Genomic DNA, 22,991 nt, shown 5'->3' on the forward strand with positions numbered 1-22,991 from the left:
GAGAGCTCTCTGAGGATGCACAGGAGAGAGAGCAGAGCTTACACAATGTATGGAGGCCACTACCTCTAGGCATTGCCCATTGTTCAGGGAAGCCAAAAGGAAGGTAGGATGGTCATTGGGACCAGCTCTAGGAGGCCTTCCCTGTCTCTAGAACTGTTTCTCCCTATCGAGTCAAATGACAAAATGGAATCCAAGATGGGACCTTTGAAATAAAACTTGGTTGAAAAATAGCAAATTTCTATTTTCACTTTTGACAAGAAAATTACAGGATGACTTTATTTATTTATATTCAAGTATTTGAAACAACTTTTAAGGGCTATTTATAGCATATTCAGGATACAACCCCCAGCAGGATACCTGACCCATAATAATGTTAATACATATTTGTTGTGTAAATACGGAGAGAGTTAATGAGATGAATCTTCACCCTGGGAGGGTTAAAAAAGAAAATAATTGTTTTCGTAGACTATTACAAATATTAAATGTCTTACTATGATGATGTCACATGATACTTCACTTCTATATAAATATTTATGTAATTATATACTTGTACATAGAGAGGGAGAATAAAGATAATTTTGTTGTGGTCCAGAGGACTTCTCAATAAGTATCATTCCAAGGTTATACATAATCAGACCCTGGACATGTATTTTTGACACACTCTGTCCTCTTAAAAAATGACATTTCCATGATAGTAGTATGGTAGTGATGGCGCCATTATGACTATTTTTGCCGCTCACAGAGGAAACTGAATTCACTGATCATGTATGTAGTAAGAAAGTTAACCAATGAATGGGCTGGCAGGATGGCCACTGAATATCTCTAGTGCCAGTATTATCAGTGTTCACTACTCTCTTTCACATTGGCTGCTCTTGAGAGGACTGAGTCCAGTTCCCAGCACCCACAGGGCAGCTCACAATCATCTGTAACTCCTGTTCCTGATGCCCCAATGCCTTCCTCTGGCCTCTGTGCGCACTGTAGGCATGTGGTACAGGACATACATGCAGGCAAAAGGCCCATGCACGTGAAATACAAATGAATGAATCTTTAGAAAATAAGAAAGAAAAGGAATCAAGGCTTTCTTTCACTTCAGCCGGCTGTTGTCAACAACAGTGAATTATCTCTAGTGCCGGTATTATCTGTATTCACTACTTATTCTCATATCCGTAAGGCTGAAGTCTTAACTTTCTACTTTTTCGCAATATTGTTTAGTACATTCAGATAACACACAGAAAAAGTACTGAGGTTTTATCTGACACAAGCCTTTCAAAGATGTAAATTTTAATAAGCTTCAAAAAAGGTGCTGAAATGAAAAGAAAGGGGTGGGGTGTAGGGTGCTGTACATAGAGGTTAAGGATGGACACAATTGTGGAGTGCCAGCCCGGCCTGTGTGTTATCCCCAGAACAGGAAAATAATGCTGTGAAAGCAATGATTTCCTTCTGGCTGCATCTTCAACACACAGAGTCTACTGTACCAGGCCTTGGCCATCTCCTGCACCCAGAGAATGCCAACTCAATGCCAGAGAAAGTTGTCTTTTGGACATAATAAACTGGTTAAAGGGGTTTAAGTTTTACTAGCTAGGGTTGTTTTAATAAGTGGGATGGTTCAGACAACAGTCACAGTATAACCCCTAACACTGTCATTTTCGATTTCCTTTAAGGAAAAAATGTAGATAACTGACTAAAATGGCTAGGTATCTTGGGAAGGTTGTCACCGAGTCTCTCATTGGACATGTGTCTGTGTGTGAGGAAGCCAATAATATTCTTGGCTTCTCCTCAGGGTGGCTTACCTGTCACAGGCACTGTGCTGTTACTGGCATAGCAGGAGCGGCAGATTTATGAGAACTCTGTAATTGGATCAATAGTGGTTGGATCTATATTTTAAAGCAAACAAGAATGACCAGGCAAATGAAACAAGAACTAAAACTGTTTTCATTAAACCAAATAGTGCAGATAGGTTAAATTCTGGCTTTAAAAACTCTTCCCATATTTAAAGTTAATGTGGATTATTTCCTACCATAATTAAAAAAGATCACTTACATGCGTGTGTGTGTGTGTGTGTGTGTGTGTGTGTGTGTGTGTGTGTGTGTGTGTGTGTGTAGATAGTAACAGTAATAACACAAAACAAAATTATCATCCAGGTCTGCTAAAACCTAAAAGGTTGCACCCCTAAGACAGAGGACTGGGGATTAGTGGGTCTATCGTGGGCTACATAGCATGACCCTGTCTAAAACAACAAGAAAATGGTAACAACACAAGCACATGGCAGGCAGAAAAACTGAAAGAATTAAGAATTGTGAATTCTATGGCAAGAGCTCTGACATCCTGTCTCTGAACTGCTGAGTTTTAAGGGCTCCTTACTATTGATTTGTGCCTATTCCCCGAAGGAAGTTCTAAATTTCAATGATTTACCAGCCTCAGAATATATGCTACTCTCTCTTCACTGATTCTGTAAATGACTTCATTGCAAATGCTATGTCAGTTTCAGGAACATTATTTTAGTGATGGCAATTGTTCTTATTCATAATCTTACCAATGAATTATTCATTACTGGCAGTTAACCAGAACTTCCCTTTTATTTACTTGCAGTTTCCGGCTTAATTTCAATGATATGTGGAGGCCAGATTTTAGCATACTGTTTGTTCAAAGACAACTTTATCTATCCAGATCTGGATAATTTTTAAAAGTACAACTGGATTCATTTACCTTGGAATCGCTATGCTATAAATATTGTGTCAGAGCTGTGCCCCAGAATGAATCACTCAGTATACCTTATAACTATAAAAAGCACAGAAGTTAATGGAGAGCAGAATGAACCTAGTAAAAAATTCATGAGCAAAATTTTGCAAAACTTCTAAAATGTGACGTTTCTGGAAAATGTGTTCCATGGAATAATAGTTCTTAAGAATGTTAATGTTGTCGTTAAAGAAAAAAATGTTCAATATTTAAAAATATTTGTCACGTTTTGGGGCTGGAGAGATGGCTCAGTGGTGAAGAGCATTTGGTGTTCTTGAAGAGGACCCAGGTTCAATTCCCAGCACCCATGTCAAGCAGATGACAACTTCCTGGAATTCCAGTTCCAGGGAATCTGATATCCTCTTGGTGGCTCTATGGGAACCTGCAAACATGTGGTGCACAACACATATTAAGGTTCACACACACACACACACACACACACACACACACACACACACACACACACACATAAAATAAATAAAATGCTTTTTTAAAAAAGAATTATTTGACTCTCAGACTTCAGCAGAACATATTTGTCTCAGCACTTCATAGTCTTTCACACACTATGTGAACAAGTCAACATTTTCCCCACAGATGTTGATATGTTATGCTAATTTCATGGATTCCAAGTAACCTTCCCAAGGCTCTGCTACACTAATCTGTTACTGGTTGAGAGAACTGAAAGTGTAATATCCACGGTGCACTGTTTTTCTAGCATATTTAGGTGGAAAGCAATTACAGAAGAGGGTAGATTTGAAATCGCTGCAGATCTCTATGCCAAAATTAGATTCCATTATTGCAGCACAGTATTTATTCTTGGCTAGAGCACTTCTGAAATTATTGCTTTTTTTAAACACCAGTTTCTATTTCTGTCGCCAGACTTCGGTCTTATAGTACCTCTACAAATTAACATACATTTAATTTACCTGGGGATCTTGCACCCATTGCAGATTCTGCCTCAGAAGGGATGGGCTGGAGCACAGGATTCTATATCTGTAAAAATGCTTATAAAATGCCAGTGCTATGGGCCTCTGGGCCACAATCTGGGTGAGAGGGGTCTCCATGGGTTGGAGCCTGTTTTTAACTGTGTACAGCTTTGTATTGTCAGCGCTACAATACCTCCATCATCGTCCTTAACTGGATCTAAATTAAGATGAATTGACTTGTTTAGCTGTTTTTAACGTTTACCACTTTTTGGTTGTTGTTTTTTTGGTTTTTGAGACAAGGTTTCTCTGTTCAGCCCTGGCTGTCCTGGAACTGGATCTGTAGACCAGGCTATCCTCAAACTCAAGAGATCTGCCTGCCTCTACCTCTCACTCCCAAGGATTTGTGCCTCACCACCACCTGGTACATGTACCACTTTTGATAGAGTTAAAATAGCTCTTGATGTAAAAGAAGTACACCATGATTACAACTGAAACTTGTGAAAACAAAGAGAGTCAGGGAAGGAATACACCCCCAACCCACCTCCACACATACACAAACATGCATTTGGGGCAAAAAATTAGAAACAAAACCATCTTTTAGAATTTTCCCTGATAAGTCTTTTTTTTTTTTAGCCCTGAAAATCCATTTTTATAAAAACATCCTTTCACTAAGAAATGCTGCTCCCACTTTACATATTTCAGATGGCCTTCTGAAGCTCATGTTGTGATGGCCAGTACTGGTTTAGAAAATTAAAAATTAAAAATTTCCCTGCACCTGTGAACATGTCAACACCATTGCCTCTTTTGCTTCTTAGTTTTTTGTATTCCCATAAGCTTTTGACTTCCATTCATTTTTCAGTTCTTCCTGCTAATTTCTTCTACAATGTTTGATCATGGAGATAGCAAAACCTCTGTGAGGGGCTAGAGAGATGGTTAAGAGCACTAGCTGATCTTCTAGAGGACATGGGTTCAAAATTCAGCACCCACATGGCAGCTCACAAACCTGTTTATAACTCCAGGCCCAGGGGATTGGATGCCCATCTCTGACCTTCACAGGCACCAAGAACATAAGTGGCACACATATATGCAAACAAAACACCCAAACACATATAGCAAAATTTTGTTTTTTGAGACAGAGTTTCTCTGTATACCAACCCTAGCTGTCCTGAAACTTGCAATGTAGATCAGGGTGGCCTCGGACTCACAGAGATCCACCTCCACTGCCTCCCAAGTGCTGGGATCAAAGACATGAGCCATCACACCCAGCTGGTGCCTGGACAGGGACCTGAACCTCACATAGTAATTTTTAAAAAGGAAGGTAGAAGAATGAAGCCCTTTAAATGACTTTTGAGTCTGGAGAGATGGATGAGCATTAAAGAGCCTTTGTAGCTCTTGCAGAGGACCCAAGCTTAGTTCCCAATACCCATATGGTGGCTCACAATTTCTGTAATGCCAGTGGCAGTGCATCTGGGGGCCTTTTTCTGACATCCCCAGGCACTGCATGGACATGATGTAGGTATATATACAGGCAGGTAAAACACTCATGCAACATAAAATAAAATAAATAAAGCTAAAAACAAATTAAAACCTGAAATGAAGGGTTTTTTTAAATCCTTAATGATCTCAGCATATGGTAGCTGAGAAAGCCCCACAATGATGCTATTTGTCTCCTAATTAAAACTCTATTGGCGGTATGCAGGAAAGCGACTTGTCAGGGACCTAAGAAAATTCAATCCTGCTTCAGGAGAAATGTAGTGACCCAACCACCCCTGAAGACTCTGAGGATGGAGTATGAGCTTCCAAAATGCACACTTGTGTAGGAAATTTATAGAAACATTGAAAGTGCCTAAATAAATTTGTTAATTAAGAAAGATTTGGTTGATTAAGTACTTTTTAATATAATGAGAATTAAGTTCCACTACTAAATCAGAACAGCAATCTCTCCAGACTCTGATCTTAATATCTCATTGTTCCACAGTGCAGCTTAATTGCCATGTTTATTTCTAGGATTAGAACACTGCCTGCTCAGGTAATTACCATGGTGTTAATCTTGCTGATCCCAAGAATAATGGTTTTCTTTTTTCTTTCACTAAAATGACTCCATGACAGCCCTTGAAGCACAAAAAATAAAAAATATGCCAAAACGTATGTTTTAGTGCAAAAATAAAAGTGTATTTCAAACAAATCAACTAAGTATCTGCTTGTCTTATACTACACACAAATCCCCCTGGGGGCAAAGGCCATCCTCATTTCATTACTTCCCTGGCATCCCATTGTTACAAGTGGGCAGAATCCCTCCTGGTGTTTGATGCATGATTTCAGGAAAGATATGCTAACAATACAAGGATACCTTTGAAAGTATTTTATAATGTAAAATGTATAATGTAAAAATATATGTATTTATAATGTAACCCTACACACATGGTCCTTTAATTACTTTCTACTTAACAGAATTATTATTAAAGAAGTTTGCTGATAACAGGAAAATATACAGGAAGGCCGTTTGCTCCTTTCCAGGCTGTCCTGGGATCCCATCTTAAGCTTCATGGGCTCGTTCACTGATTACCTCACTGGATGAACTGAGCCCTTCTCATCTCATGGTGTTTAGAAACAAGGAAACTGTAGAGACTATCCTGTAAGAGTGACAGCAGGTGGGTTTATGAGGTACTTTTGTTGTTGTCAAACATCCCAAGGAAAAATAAATGTGATTCCTGAAGTCAATGCTCTAAAAGCTTTAGAACCTGAATACCAGGGAACATAAAAGCACGGCAAAGGCACGGCACATGTGTCAGACCAACCGAAGAATGGTCAATGAAGGAGAGACAGGTTCATGGAAAGACCATTGGGCTCCTTTCCAAGAAACTCCTGCTGTCAACAAAAAGGCCCCAGAAAACATTTGAGAATGTTGTACATTTTTAATAGATGACAGTAAACTTGCATTTTTCCTATTTATTATTTTTATTTACTCACCTGATGCTTCTTATATGTGTACTTTATTCTGTGTGAATGTTCCCAGGTGTTCAGCAACAATAAAGCAAATGCATCCTAAAACACGGAGTTAATTAGGTACTATGTGACGGTTTTCATCTAAAAAAGAAAACAGCTGTGTAGAAAACACAAAGACTATCATCCGGGCTGTGGGCATTGTGGCTACATTCAGTAATATACAATGTTGTGGTGACTTCCATGTTGGATCAGTAATTGAAAGATGATTTTTTTCTTTCTTTCATGAGTGTCTGGCATTGCTGGATCTTCATGAGAAAAAGTGTTGACCTGATTTTCAAAACAGAAAATAACAATCAGTTACTAGTGATTGTAACCTTGAAAAGGATTTCTGTAATCTTGAACACTAAGCCCTCTTTCTTCACCCTTTATCACTTCTCTCCTCCCTCGCCCTCCCTTTCCCGGATCAACTGATACGGCTTTCACAGCCTAGAAGGACTCCGCGTCGCTAGCCCTCACTCAGCATCCAGATTATCACAGTGAAGGAAATCGTGTGTGGGAACAGAAGTGAGCATGGCTTTCCTGCGTAAGCACTGCTCTCCTAGACTGGACCACAGTGAGGGCTGGAGACAGGTTCTGTGCGCCCCACCCCACCCCACCCCACCCCACCCCACTATCTCCTATCTCTGCCCAGCAGCCTGGGGAATTCTTTTTCAGAAACCTCTCAAGTGAAGCTGGGTGCAATGGCTAGTTTTAATTGTCAACTTGATACAACCTAGAATTACGTGGGAAGAGGGCCTCATTGAGGGATTGTCTACATCAGGTTGGCCTGCGGGCGTGTCTGAGGGGATTCTCTGGAGTGCCTTAATTGATGTGGGGAGGCCCTCGCTCACGTGGGAGACCCTTCTGCTAGGGGCCCAGATAAAAGGGAACAGAAGGAATCCTTTTTGATTTTTTGCCTGTTTGGGCTTCAGTCTCACTGGTGAGGTCCTTTGTCTTTTTGCTGTTACTGCAGAACTCCTCTAGAACACCTGGACTGGCAGTTTGAGGGAGATATAGTGTCATACGTTATCGTACAGCGTGAGATACACATCACAGATCTCTCAAAACCACAAGTCAATTGGGAAAATATGACCCTGTGAAAGAAAGAACATTTAAAATAGGAAATAATTTCAACCACAGAGAGAGAAAAACCCAGAAATTTAAAACAAATAGATAAATAGTCATATTTTCCTTCAAACAGGAATATTAATATTTGCCATGAGAACAGTTGATAGTCATATAAAAGCCGCTGTGTGTGTGTGTGTGTGTGTGTGTGTGTGTGTGTGTGTGTGTGTGTGTAGGGGGGAGAGACAGAGTATTTATACATACATAAATTTAGAAATCATGGAAGTGAAAAATTCAGTCATTGCTATAAAAAGATAAGCACACAAGATAATTAGTGGTATAAATATGACTGAAGAGAAAAATTAATGTCATAAAAAAGCATTGAGAAGTGCACTCAAAATTCATCACAGGGAATGGGTATGGAAAATATGGATGGTATTTTGAACTATGGAAGATATCTTGAGAAACATCAACAAGCACTTAACTAGAGCCTACAAGTAAAAAATGTAAGAGAGAAAAATCTGTAGAGCACTATGGCTGAAAGCAAATTGGAAACTCAGGCCTACATGTTCTAGATTTAACTAAATGGTATGTGTAAGGATGTCACTCAGATGTGGAGAGAGCATAAGGAAATTAGATATGGAAGTGATGAGCATAAAGTAGTTGGAAACAGTAAGAGGCTTTTGAAAATGGTGGTCAGCTTGAGTCACAGAGTCCACCATAAATAGGTGTGGTTCTATTTCCCCAACCCACAACATCCCAACTTCTGAATGATAAACTAAGGATTAGACCTTGCTGATTCTAAATCTGACTTATAAAACAAAAATCTGATTGAAACTACAGTCCCTAAATAACAAAGATGAAACTGGTCTTCCCAGATCTGACATTTCCATTGTCATGACTTGTAAAGGAATCTAGAAGTCGTACAAACTTATGTGGCTTAAATAAAATACCCCAGAACAATGAGTAAATCCAAGAAGAGATTAATCCGTCCCTATATTGAAATGAAAATGAAAACATAACACAATAAAACCTCTGGGACAATCATAATAAAAGCAATCCTAAGAGGGAAATTGTATCTCTAAGCATGAATATTAAAAAAAAAACCAATAGAAAGATTACAAATAAATGGCTTAATAATGCAACTCAAAAAATTTGGATTAAACAAACCCAAACTCAACTGACAGGAAGAAACAATAAAAATCAGAACAGAAATTAATGAAATAAATACAGAGAAAAGAATCAGCAACTCTAAGAGCTGGTTCTGTAGAAAGATAAACAAGATTAGCATATCATTAGCCCACTTAAGCACAAGAGCGAGAGAGAGAGAGAGAGAGAGAGAGAGAGAGAGAGAGAGAGAGAGAATTCAAATTAACAGAATCAGACATAAACAGGAAAGCATCACAACAGACACCAAAGAAATTCACAGCATTACATGGGGATACTTTCTTTCTTTCTTTCTTTCTTTCTTTCTTTCTTTCTTTCTTTTGCAGATTTTTTTATTTGAATTAGAAACAAAATTGTTTTACATGACCATCCCAGTTCCCTTCTCCCTCCTATCCTCTCCTACCACACCCCCAACTAAAATCCTACCTATCACATATCCTTTCTGCTCCCCAGGGAGAGTGAGGCCTTCTATAGGAGGTCATCATAGTCTATCATATCCTTTGGGATAGGGCATAGGCCCACCCCCATGTGTCTTGGCTCAGGGAGTATTCCTCTATGTGGAATGGGCTCCCAAAGTCCACAGTTATGCTAGGGATAAGTACTGAGCTACTACAGGAGGTCCCATAGATTTCCAAGGTCTCCTCACTGAAACAACATGGGGATACTTTCAAAACCTAGGCTAGACTCTATTAAGCTAAGAAACCTAAAAGAAGTGGAATTTCTAACTTCTTCAAAGCCACCAAAGTTAAAACCAAGAAGAGATTAACAACTGAAAATATATATTGAAACAGCAATAAAAAACATTCCAAATAAGAAAAGTTTGAGCCAGATAGATTCATAGAAGAACTCTACCAAACCTTGAAAGAATTACAACCAACCCTTCTCAAATTATTTTTAAAAATAGAAACAGATGGAACACTTTCAAATTCATTCAATGAAGCCAGCATTAGCACAACCAGGTAAAAATACAGCAATGAAAAGATAAAACAATGGGCCAATATCCTTGATGAACAGAGATTAAAAAAAAAGTTCTTGCATAATGCATATAAGCACACAGGGAAAAGGTCACCCACCATATCCAAGTTGGTTTCATCCTAGAGATGAGAGAATGGCTCCATATATATAAGTCAATAAATGTAATACCCCACATAAATGGACTTAAAGGCAAAATTCACATCATCACCTAAATTGATATAGAAAATGCCTTTGACAAAGTTGAACATCCTCATGATAAAAGTTCTAGAGAGAGTAGGACTGGAGGGAACATATCTCACTCTAATAAAGGCTATATATGGCAAATCCACAATCAATATCTTCTGTGGAGCATTGTGTAACTATGAATTTCTCTCATTAGTTTATAAAGAACTGACTGGCCTATAGCTGAACAGAAAGAGACTGGGTGGGAGAGCCAGACTAGGAGGATGATGGGAAGGAGAAGGGCAGAGTCTCAGGACTCCACAGCCAGATGCAGAAGAAGCAGCACGGAAAGGAAAGGATACAGATGAAGTAAATGAGCCTCAGGGAAGCACACAGATTAATCAAAATAGATTAATTTAAGTTATAGGAGCTAGCTAAAAACAAGCCTAAGCTATCCCAGCTGAGCTTTCATGATCAATAAGAAGTCTCAATGTGATTAATTGGGAGCGGCTGGTGGGACAGAACCAACTGCTGGTCCCAATGAAAACCTTGGCCTACAAATAGCTTTCAAAATGAAGAAAAATTCAATGCAATCTCATTAAAATCAGAAATGAGACAGGGCTATCAACTATCTCTACTCCCTTTCAGTACAGTTCTTGAAGCATTAGCTGAAGTAAGGAAATAGAAATAAGAAAACAAGCCAAATATCCCTGTTTGTAGATGACATAATATTATGGATAATGGATCCCCATAATACTACTAGAAAACCAGAAATGATTAACAATTTAAGACAAGTGGCAAGATACAAAACCAACTTACAAAAAAAAATCATCCTTTCTACACACCCAAACAAGCATACTGAGAAAGAGGCCATGGAAATACTCCCAGTCACAACCGTCTCCAAAGAATTAAATACCTATGAATAAAGCTAAGCAAGAATGTGAAAGATCTCTATAATGAAAGCTTTAACTCTCAAAACAAGAGAAAGATTAAGAAAGAAACTAGACAATGGGAAGTGTAGTAGTCGCCAGCACCACAACATTTCACAGGTTCTGGCGAAGGAATCTGAGGGTTAAATAAAGACAGTGGGTCATTCTTGCAAGGAGAATGCTGTTTATTTCAGAGGGGAGTAGACTTATATACCAACAGTAGCCACAGTGGAAATTTACTCAGGTCAAGTCCCAAGCCACTCCTCCCCCGCCCCACAATGGGCGGATAGTTTGCATACTTGCATACAGGCCTAGGCAGAAGGAGGGAATCCCCATGACATTCTTCACAGTAATAGAAAAAAAAAAATCTATCCTTAAATGTGGTTATTTATGATTTATTAAAGATTGCCTGAGGATTCAGAAAGTAAAGTCAGCCACAACCCATAGAAGCCAGGCACACACCTTTAATTCCAATAAAAGATCTCCAGAGGCTCAGGCCCCCAGGATCTCTGCCCAGGACCACAGCGACCTAAATCACCAGGCAGAGGTGAAAACTTGATGCAAACAGCACAAGGCTTTATTGCAGTTATTTAACGAGCTAACCCCATGTTAACTCAGGCCTTTCATCCACCCACCATGGCAGATGGTTGGGGAAAGACCCTGAGAGGCCATGGGACAGAGATCTTATAGGGCAGCATAAGGGGAGTATCTAGGGTTATGTACAGGCTCAGGATTGGTGTGCCTCCAGGCTTGGGGGACTTGCCCTGTGTTGATTGGTCAACTGGTTGTTATGACCCATAGGCCCTCCCAGGATGATTGCTATGCTCTGCAAGACATTGCTGTGTACTTGTCCGTAAAGCACACCCAGAGCCGTAAAGCATATCACTACCAGCTAACTTCTGATTGGTTTCTTGCCATGAGGCAGGCATCTGACCTCCTAGTGACCAAGGCAAGGTCAGGCAAGCACGTGTTAGGCTGTTACAACTGCCAAAATGGGGAGCTGGTCCCTTCACCAGAAGCCAGAAGCTAGGAGGTTGTGGTACACACCTTTAACCCTTGGACTAAGGATTAACAGGTAGATGGATCTCTGTGAGTCCAAGGCCACCCAGATCTACACAAGATTGATCCAGTCCTAAAGAGAAACAGCTTACACAAAGATGATCTCAGCACCTGGGATCACCCACCTTCAACCCCAGCACTAGAGGGGTATAATAGATAGGAGCAGGGTCTTTAGTAGTTAGTATGAGGCATTCATTCTCCAGCCACATTGAGAATAGGAATGTCCCAGTCCTTTTAGAGGTAAGAGCTCTCTGGGAGCTTAGCTGCTTTGCTTCCCCATCTTTAGGTTGAGCCACAAGATCTGTCTCTGGGTCTTGTTTGAATTCATGTTACATTTAAATTTATATGGAAGCACAAGGGATTCTTGATAATCAAAGCAATCCTGAGCTGGAGGGATTAACATTCCAGATATAAAGTTACATAATAGAGCCACCATAATAAAAGCAGCATGGTGTTGGCACAAAAAATCGATGAAGCAGGACAGGAGACCTAAAGAAGAGTTCATTTACTACAACCATCTCATATTTGACAAAGATTCCAAAAATTACCCACTTGAAGAAAGACAGCATCTTCAACAAATGGTGCTGAGAAAGCTGCATGTTCACATATAGAAGAAATAAATTAGACCCATACCTATAACCCACCCCCAAATTAACTCCAAATATGTCAAAGTCCTGACCCTCAATGTAAAACCAGAACTACTAGAAGAAAGCATAGCCAGAGCCCTCCAGACCCAGAAATAGGAAAGAGTTTTCTAAACAGGATTTTTTCCATTCACCCAGGAATTGTCAATTAATTGAGAACTGAAAAACTGGACTCCATAAAACTAAAAAGCTTGTATACCAAAGGCAACAATGAACTGACTAAACAGGAAGCCCTCTGAGTGGGAGAGAATCTTTGCTAGCCTACATAGCTGATAAAGGATTAACAGGTAGAACAAAGAAAGAACCCCAAATCCAAAGAATCAAGAAAATAAGTGACCCAACTGAAAATAGACTATGGAGTTGAACAGAGTTCTCAAAAAATGATTAAGAAATATCTCAAAAATGGTTCAAGATCCTTAGCAATCAGGGAAATGAAAATTAAAATTATCTTGAGGTTTCATCTTACCCCAATCAAAAGGGCCAAGATCAACAACAACTACAACAAAACAGCAAAAATGGAGGGTATTTGGGGGGAAGGGAACCTTCATTCACTCTTGGTGGGATTGGAAATTGTTGGAGCCACTCTGAATATCAGTGTGGAGAATTCTCAAAAAGCTAAAATAAGATCTACCACATGACTCAGAGATACATCTCCTTGACATATACCCAAAGGACTCACCATCCTACTACAGAGATCCATGCTCAGCTGTGTTCATTGTTTCTCCATTCACAGTAACTAGGAATTGGAAACAACTTAGATGTCCTTCAATTAATGAATGGGTAATGAAAATGAGGACTACGTGCACAATGGAATTCTATTAAGCTGTAAAGAAAAATTAAAGCTACAAGTAAATGGATGTAATTAGGAAATACCATACCGTGTGTAGTAACCCTGACCTAGAAACACAAACACTACATTCCCTCTCTTATGGATCCTAGCTCTGAACCTTTGGATCTGAGCCTATCTATAATCTGGAGTAACTGCAGAAACCAGGAAAATAGAAAGGGACAGTTGGGTGTGGCAGGGCAGAAGGACCTACAGAAAGGAATCGTAGGATATTGTTGCTAGGAAGAGCAAAAGGAGGATGTGGGGAGAAGGGAGGAAAAGACCAATAATGCTAAGGATATCTGGAAAAGCCATAGGGAATAATTTTAAAAGTTTACTTTAAGTTCATACTGTGTGTGTGTGTGTGTGTGTGTGTGTGTGTGTGTGTGTGTGTGTGTGATAATTATAGCAGAAGAGGCCATAAAATTGAGAGGGGATGGGGCACTAAAGAAGTTGGTGGGGGGATAGAGCATATGTAGGAAGAGGTAGAACTGGGAATGATGTAAATATGGTATTTATGTATGAAATTTTCAAAACAAATACAAAAAGGGTAAAAGCAGTCTAGCTTATTTTAAAGTTTCACAAAAGCATCAATGCAAAAATTGCACCACTATAAAAGAGAAAAATAGAAGATTGGTCTCACTTCGGAAAATATATTCAAAATCAAGGTAAAAATTGGGTCAGTTCACAGGAAGTCCAGAAAAACAATATTTAATAGCAAATGGCTTTTGTACTCATCAAAAGAAGCAATAGTTTGGCTGTAGGAGAAACATGGTTGAAATAATGAATAGGTATCATGGCATTGTGTGAAATGCACACAGCATTGTGTAAAATCCTGCACACAAGCAATGCTTTTTAAAATAACCTAATGCATGAAGGTAAGGGGATCAGAGAACATGCTGTCAGTTAATGTTTCCTATCATCAGAATGCGCTCCAAATATTTATCATGCAATCATTCCTGCCAGGAACTGAGTTAGGCTCTGCTGCTTGTGAAGCCACTGCCCTCTCTGACCTTGAGATAGGAATATCACCCTAGCTTCCTCAAAGACTTGCAGAAACCAGTGTGTGTCCACATGTCACCAGTGCAGGGTTCTGTGAACATAGAGAATTCTGCAATCAAAGGTTCAATATCCTTATGCTCTTTCCTTTCCATAGAATATGTACTCATGGTTTAGTCAAACCTTAATACTTACTAAAACTGAACTATAAAATATCTTCCATGAAATATTTACAAGTGTCTATTTCTTTCTCAACTGAGGCAGCTTTAATTACCCATGCTGTCGCTCACTTTACTCTTAGCTCTGTTGTAATAATGAGCGTGTGCCTCCTGTCCTGCTGTCTGCAAAGCACTTCCAAGCCCACCCTCACAATTGATCTGATGACTCTGTTACTGGGAGTGTCATAACTGATCCTATTTTGTACAGGAGAAGCTGAAAACCACTCTCAAAATTTCAGAGGCCAGAAGTCAGGTGATCCTAATACAAAAAGAAAGAAAAACAAATATAACTTAGAGATACCAAAAAAAATTTAAATGAACAGAAGAAATCTAACTCCACATTAAAACAGAAAAATACAGTATGACCAAATAGGACTTATCTCAGAAGGGCAAGTTTATTTCAAAAGTGGAAAATTCATTAAAGATTCCATGTAATTTTTTTTCTTTTCTTCTTTTTTTTGTTTGTTTTGGTTTGATTTTGTTTTGGGGTTGTTTTGCTTTGCTTTGTTTTTTGAGACAGGGTTTCTCTGTGTAGCCCTGGCTGTCCTGGGACTCATTCTGTAGACCAGGTTGGCCTTGAACTCACAAAGATCCACCTGATTCTGCCTCCAGAGTGGTGGGATTAAAGGCATGCACCAGCATTACCACCCTGCATTAAAATTTTTTAATAAAAATATTTTAATATTCACATTTTCTGGTGTGGGGGAGCCCTTGAGAAAAAATAATGCAGTTTTCTGATGAAAGCACTGAAAAAAATCTGAATTGATAAAGACTTTCCTGTCTTGGTAAAATATATATTCCTAAATTTTGAAGCCGTAATCATTGGAAAATATTGACAAAGAGGAACAAAGCATTTTTCCCAGGCTTGCTGTTAGCACAGAACAGTAGCATGCCACACCAATGAATTTGTGAGCTGAAATTCACAAGTCAAATCAGAAGACTGCTTTGGGGAGTTGAGAAATGAAGCTACCTTTGAACATAATCTCTGGATTATTTTCCTTCATACTAAAGGCAAAAGAGACCTCTAACTATTAAAATTTAATCAATAACCTCCTCATGAAAAGTAGGTCAACCATGCTGAATTATCTTTATACATGATAGCAATTGGATAAATAAATACATATATACATAGTTAATAATGGGAGGGAGATATCTTGTGGTTGGAAAAGATAATGGGAAATATGTAATGACTCTGGAATTAGAGATAGCACTGTGAACCATTGAGACAAAGATAGTCATGCATGTAGTTATAAATGGATATAGATATGCCTATCTGTCTCTACATGTATGAACACGTCCTGTCTATAACTCCAATGTTTGTATATATAGGGGTTAAATGTGGGTCTCTCTCTATTTCTCTTTTCTTCTCTCTTACCTTTCTTTCTTCTGTTTTTTTCACACTCCCTGAGTCTTGTCTTCCAAGATGACCTAGAAGCACTTATACCCCAGTAGGAGTAAGCTTACTTGCACTCTTAACATGAAGAAACCTTATTTTCCAAAAGCTATACTTCCCTAAAAGGAGTCAGACATCTTTGGGGGAAGGTAGACTAGATCTGGGTTAGCAAGAGAACAAGACAGATTGGGAAAATATTGTGATACTTAAAAGTAAATAAGCAACAAAAGGCTGATGAGCCATATTAGAGCAACACAGGAGTTTGAAGGAGCTCCCCCTAGCAAAGCCAGACAATATAAGGCTATAAACTGTTATTAAAGCATGGAGGATGCATCGGTACAACAGACCAACTTGGGAAAGGTAAACTCCACCTTACAAAAGAGTGTCAGCTCACAAATGAAGATGGGATGATGGAAGCATAAACACCAACACTTGGTAAACATCGTGATAACTGAGGTAACTTAGTGACTCATCCCCAGGATCTGTGTTTAAAAACAAAAGGTAAAATACTGTGTAGTAGAAAAACCTACAGTAGAGAGAAGCCACGTCAGGGAGTGGTTCAGGCAGACACTGCTGGGAACTGGCTCCCTGGCATCTGGCTTCCTACTTGGTACCCAGGACAAGCCGGGCTTTGCCCTCTGCCCATCGAGCTCCATGTGGATCATCTGAAAAATGACACATGCAAGGCACTCTAACAACCCTAACGTTAGGGACATTTCTACTCAACAGCTGTTCTGCACCTAGCCAAGCTGCCAAGATTGAAGGAATTAAAAATATCTGAAATTCTTCAATATACAAGAAGTAAAAAGAAAACAACCCCCCACAAAACCCAACTCTCACCCCCAGTTTGAGGCCAATCTGGGCTGCAGAGTGAGCTCCAGGAGGGCCAGGATACAACGTGAGACTGTTTCAAACAAAAGCAATAAATAAAATAAAATTTGAAAACAGGATAAATACCTTAACTAGACATGATAGCGCATGCCTATAACAGTAGCTAGAACTTTCCCTTTCCATTACAAAAAGCAAAAGCTGCAAAAGAAATGTTTATATAAATTATCCCATGACACAGTTATAAATTATCCTATGACACATTTATAAATAATGGGGTTGATGTATATATAATAAATAGTATACATGATCATACATCTGCTTGGTGAAATGTGACACAACAATAATAAAGAATGAGTGGCGTGTGCACAATAAAAATTCAAGTCAATGCATGCATTGTGGTTTGGATACATATCGTCACCTGAAGCCTCGTGTGACTCATGTAAGAGGGCTTAATACTCAATGCAGCATTGTTCTGAGAGGCAGACTTAAGATGTGACCGATCACAAGGGCTCAGAACACATCAAAAGATCAATCTATCCATGAATTCAGAGTAGAATGAACTCTGAGGGGTAGGGTCCAAGTTGTAGTAAGTAGGTCTCAGAGAGCTTGCTTGCCCTTGAAGAAGGTGTCTTGTCTCTGGTTTCTCATCTCCTCGCCTCTCCCTTCGGTCTCCTCCTCTTTTCTCTCCTCTGTGTCATTCTCCTTCCTTCCCACTCTCCCTGCCTCCTAGTTGCCACAAGGTGAGCAGACCTTTCCACTGTTGATGCTCTCTGTATGCTAGCAGAAGCATCAGACCCAAGTGGAAATTTTCAAGCCATGAGCCAAAATTAGTTTTTCATCCTGTAAATTATTTCCTTCAGCATTTCATAGCTCTCAGAAGCTAACACAGAAGGCTGAAGGTGGTCAAGGTGAAGAGGTAAGTAACACAAAAGCACTGTGGCGAGGCTTCACTTCTGGGAAGGACTGCTTATGTGGTGGTTTCTGCTTCACCTCTGGGAAGGACTGCTTACGTGCTGGTTTCTAAAACAGTTGGGAGCAAGCGCAGAAGAAACCATTTATGGAGAGGGGGAGCAGACGTGCAGAAAGAAAATGCTTTACATTATCTATGTGCGGCCCTTTAAGTAATAAATAATCACAAAAACAAAACACAAGAAAACAAAAAACGTGTGCCTCAGATAGTCCACAGCACCTCACAAAGACTAGCTCATTTGATTTTCACACCTCTATAGATAGTAACTACCATTATCCCCACTTGGCACATCAGGAAATTCAAATGCAGAAAGTTAAGCTAGTCAGGCATGGAGAAACACACCTGTAATTGTAGCGTGTGCAAGATCTTGGATTCAAAAACAGAAGAGGGAGAAAATAGAAAAGGAGAAATAAAAAAAAAAGTGTACTATGTCACACACCGTGGAAGAGAGATTAAATCAAGATCTTTGATCTAAACATTTGTTTTCACCCATTGATCTTATTGTGTTGTTTTTTTCTGATTTTTTAAAATAACACAATAAAAAACCAAGCCAGATGTGCTGGCTCACACCCAGTTATCTCAGCACATGGGAGGTTGAGAGGGGAGGATTGCCATAGTTTGAGGCCAATATGGGCTTCAGAGTGAGCTTCAGGAAAGCCTGGGATACAAGGTGAGACTGTTTCAAACAAAAGCAATAAATAAAATAAAATTTGAAAATAAAATAAATACCTTAACTAGACATTATAGTACATGCCCATAATCCTAGCACTTGGGAAATGGGGTTAGGAGGATAAGTAATTCAAGCTCATAATGAATTTGAAGTCTGTCTGGGCTCTATAAGACCCTGTTTCTAATTAATTAACTAATTAATTAATATCACAATGAAAGAGCTGAAGAGATGGCTCAACCATCAAGGGTGCTTGTTGCTGTTCTAGAATACCTGAGTTTGGTTCCTAGCAACAGCATGAGGCAGCTCACAACTGTCTGTCATTCCACCTACAATGTACCAGATACCTGCTTTTGACCTCTGTGATCACTGCAGACTCTGTCTCTCTGTCTCTCTGTCTCTGTCTCTGTCTCTGTCCCCTCACTCTCTCACACACACATACACACACTTGACAGGTCACCATAATTTTTTTGCAGGTATATGGATTTTTTTAGTTTTTTAGTTTTTTTATATATTTGAATTACAAACAAGATTGAATTACATGATGATCACAGTTCCCTTCTCCCTCCCTTCCTCCTCTACCACCCCCACAACTAAAATCCTACCTGTCAGATGTCCTTTCTTCTAATCTACACCTGACTCAAAATTTCTGCTTCCTCATGACCTCTGCATCCTTCCTTTTCTTCCCTTCTCACTCTCATAGCTTCCTCCCCCCTCTTCCCATGCTCTCAATTTGCTCAGGGGATGGTGACCCTTTCCCCTTCTCCAGGGACCATGTATGTCTCTTTTAGGGTCCTCCTTGTTTACTACCGTCTCTGGCAGTGTGGATTGTAGGCTGGTAATCCTTTACTCTATATCTAAAATTCACTTATGAGTGAGTGAATATCATGTTTGTCTTTTTGTGATTGGGTTACCTCACTCAGAATGGTTTTTTTCTAGTTACATCCATTTTCCTGCAAATTTCAAGATTCCATTGGTTTTTTCTGCTGAGTAGTACTCCATTGCATAAATGTACCACATTTTCTCCATCCATTCTTCGGGTGAGGGGCATCTAGGATGCTTCCAGTTTCTGGCTATTACAAATAATGCTGCTATGAACATCGTTGAACAGATGTCGTTGTTGTATGAAAGTGCTTCTTTTGGGTATATGCCTAGGAGTGGAATTGCTGGATCTTGTGGTAGACTGATTCCCATTTTCTTGAGGAGTCGCCATACTGATTTTCAAAGTGGCTGTACAAGTAAGCACTCCCACCAGCAGAAAGATCTCCACATCCTCTCCAGAATAAACTGTCGTTGGTGTTTTTGATTTTAGCAATTCTGACAGGAGTAAGATGGTATCTCAGAGTTGTTTTGATTTGCATTTCCCTGATGGCTAAGGATGTTGAACACTTTCTTATGTGTCTTTCAGCCATTTTAGATTCCTCTATTGAGAATTGTCTATTTAGTTCTGTACCCCACTTTTTAATTGGGATTGTTTGGTGTTTTGGAGACTAGCTTCTTGAGTTCTTTGTATATTTTGGAGATCAGCCCTCTGTCAGATGTGGGGTTGGTGAATATCTTTTCCCATTCTGTGGATTGTCGTTTTGTCTTGATGACTGTGTCCTTTGGCTTACAGAAGCCTCTCAGTTTCAAGAGGTCCCATTTATTAATTGTTGATCTCATTGTCTGTGCTACTGGTGTTATGTTCAGGAAGCAGTCTGCTGTACCGATTAATTCAAAGGTATTTCCCACTTTGTCTTCTAATAAGTTCAGTGTGGCTGGATTTATGTTGAGGTCTTTGATCCATTTTGACTTAAGTTTTGTGCAGGGAGAAAGGCTTGGGTTTATCTGCAGTCTTCTACATGTTTACATCCAGTTATGCCAGCTCCATTTGTTGAAGATATTCTCTTTGTTCCACCGTATATATTTGGATTGTTTGTCAAAAATCACATGATCGTAGGTGTGTGGGTTAATATCAGGGTTTTCAACTCTACTCCATTGGTCTACCTGTCTATTATTGTGCCAATACCAAGCTGTTTTCAGGACTATAGCTCTGTTATTGTGCTTGAAGTCAGGGATGGTGATGCCTCCAGAAGTTCCTCTATTGTACAGGGTTGTTTTGCCTATCCTGGGTCTTTTGTTTCTCCATATAAAGTTGAGAATTGTTCTTTCAAGGTCAGTGAAGAATTGTGTTGGGATTTGGTTGGGGATTGCATTGAACCTGTAGATTGCTTTTGGCAAGATTGCCATTTTTACTATGTTGATCCTGCCTATCCAAGTGCATGGGAGATCTTTCCATTTTCTGGTATCTTCTTTAATTTCTTTCTTTAGAGATTCAAAATTCTTGCGGTACAGGCCTTTCACTTTTTCGGTTAGTGTTACTCCAAGGTATTTTATGTTGTTTGTGGCAATTGTAAAGGGTGATGCTTCTCTGATTTCTTTCTCCACCAATGTGTCATCCGTATATAGTAGGGCTACAGATTTTTTTGAGTTAATCTTGTATCCTGCCACTTTGCTGAAGGTGTTTATCAGCTGTAGGAGTTCCCTGGTTGAGTTTTTCGGGTCACTTATGTAGACTATCATATCATCTGCAAATAGTGAGAGTTTGACTTCTTCCTTTCCGATTTGTATTCCCCTGATCTCCTTTTGTCGACTCATTGCTCTGGCTAGAACTTCAAGGACAATATTGAAGAGGTATGGAGAGAGTGAACAGCCTTGTCTTGTTCCTGATTTTAGAGGAATTGCACTGAGTTTCTCTCCATTTAATTTGATGTTGACTGTCAGCTTGCTGTATATTGCTTTTATTATGTTGAGGTATGTTCCTATTATCCCTGATTCCTCCAGGACCTTTGTCATGAAGGGGTGTTGGATTTTGTCAAAGGCATTTTTGGCATCAAGTGAGATGATCATGTGATTTTTTTCCTCAGTCTGTTATATGGTGGATTACATTGATGGATTTTTGTATGTTGAACCATCCTTGCATCCCTGGGATGAAGCCTACTTGATCGGGATGGATGATTTCTCTGATGTGTTCTTGGATTCGATTTGCCAATATTTTATTGAGAATTTTTGCATCAATGTTCATGAGGGATATTGGTCTGTAGTTCTCTTTCTTAGTTGTGTCTTTGTGTGGCTTGGGTATCAAGGTTATTGAAGCCTCATAAAAAGAGTTTGGTAATGACCCTTCTGCTATTGTGTGGAATACTTTGAGGAGAATTGGTGTTAGCTGTACTTTGAATTTCTGGTAGAATTCTGCACTGAAGCCATCTGGCCCTGGGCTTTTTTTGGTTGGGAGACTTCTAATGACTGCTTCAATTTCATTAGAGGCTATAGGTCTATTTAAGTTGCTTATCTGTTCTTGATTTAATTTTGGTAAGTGAAATCTGTCCAGAAAATTGTCCATTTCCTCTAGATTTTCAAATTTTGAAGAGTATAGGTTTTCAAAGTATGACCTGATGATTCTCTGGATTTCCTCTGCGTCTGTTGTTATGTCCCCCTTTTCATTCCTGATTTTATTAATTTGCATGTTCACTCTTTGTTGTTTGGTAAGTTTGGATAAAGGTTTGTCTATCTTGTTGATTTTCTCGAAGAACCAACTCTTTGTTATATTGATTCTTTGTATTGTTCTCCTAATTTCCATTTTATTGATTTCAGCCCTCAATTTGATTATTTCCTGGCATCTGCTCCTCCGAGTTGCATTGGCTTCTTTGTTTTCTAAAGCTGTCAGTTGTGCTGTTAATCCTCTAGTGTGATTATTCTCCTGTTTCTTCATGTGGGCATTTAGTGCTATGAAATATCCTCTTAGCACTACTTTCAATGTATCCCATAGGTATGGATATGTTGTGTCCGCATTCTCATTGAATTCTAGGAAATCTTTAAGTTCTTTAAGTTTTTTAATTTCTTCCTGGACCCAGGACTTATGCATTGGGTGTTACTTAATTTCCATGAGTTTGTAGGTTTTCTTTAGTTCTGTTGTTGTTGAATTCTAATTTTAAAGCATGGTGGTCTGATAAGACACAGGGGGTTATTTCAATTTTTTTGTACCTGTTGAGGTTTGCTATGTTGCCAAGTATGTGGACGATTTTAGAGAAGGTTCCATGTGGTGCTGTGAAGAAGGTAAATTGTTTTGTATTTGGGTGGAATGTTCTATAGATATCTGTTAACTCCAATTGCACCATAACTTCTATTAGTTCTTTTGTTTCTTTGTTAAGTTTCTGTCTGGTGTTCCTGTCCAGTGGTGAGTGTGGGGTATTGAAATCTCCCACTATAAGTGTGTGCGGTTTTATGTGTGATTTGAGTTTTAGTAATGTTTCTTTTACAAATGTGGATGCCTTTGTATTTGGGGCATAAATGTTCAGAATTGATACTTCATCCTAATGGATTTCTCCTGTGATGAGTAGGAAATGACATTCTTCATCTCTTTTGACTGATTTTAGTTTAAAGTCCAATTTGTTGGATAT

This window comes from Cricetulus griseus, chromosome 2 (assembly GCF_003668045.3).
Source record: "Cricetulus griseus strain 17A/GY chromosome 2, alternate assembly CriGri-PICRH-1.0, whole genome shotgun sequence".
Classification (NCBI taxonomy): domain Eukaryota; kingdom Metazoa; phylum Chordata; class Mammalia; order Rodentia; family Cricetidae; genus Cricetulus; species Cricetulus griseus.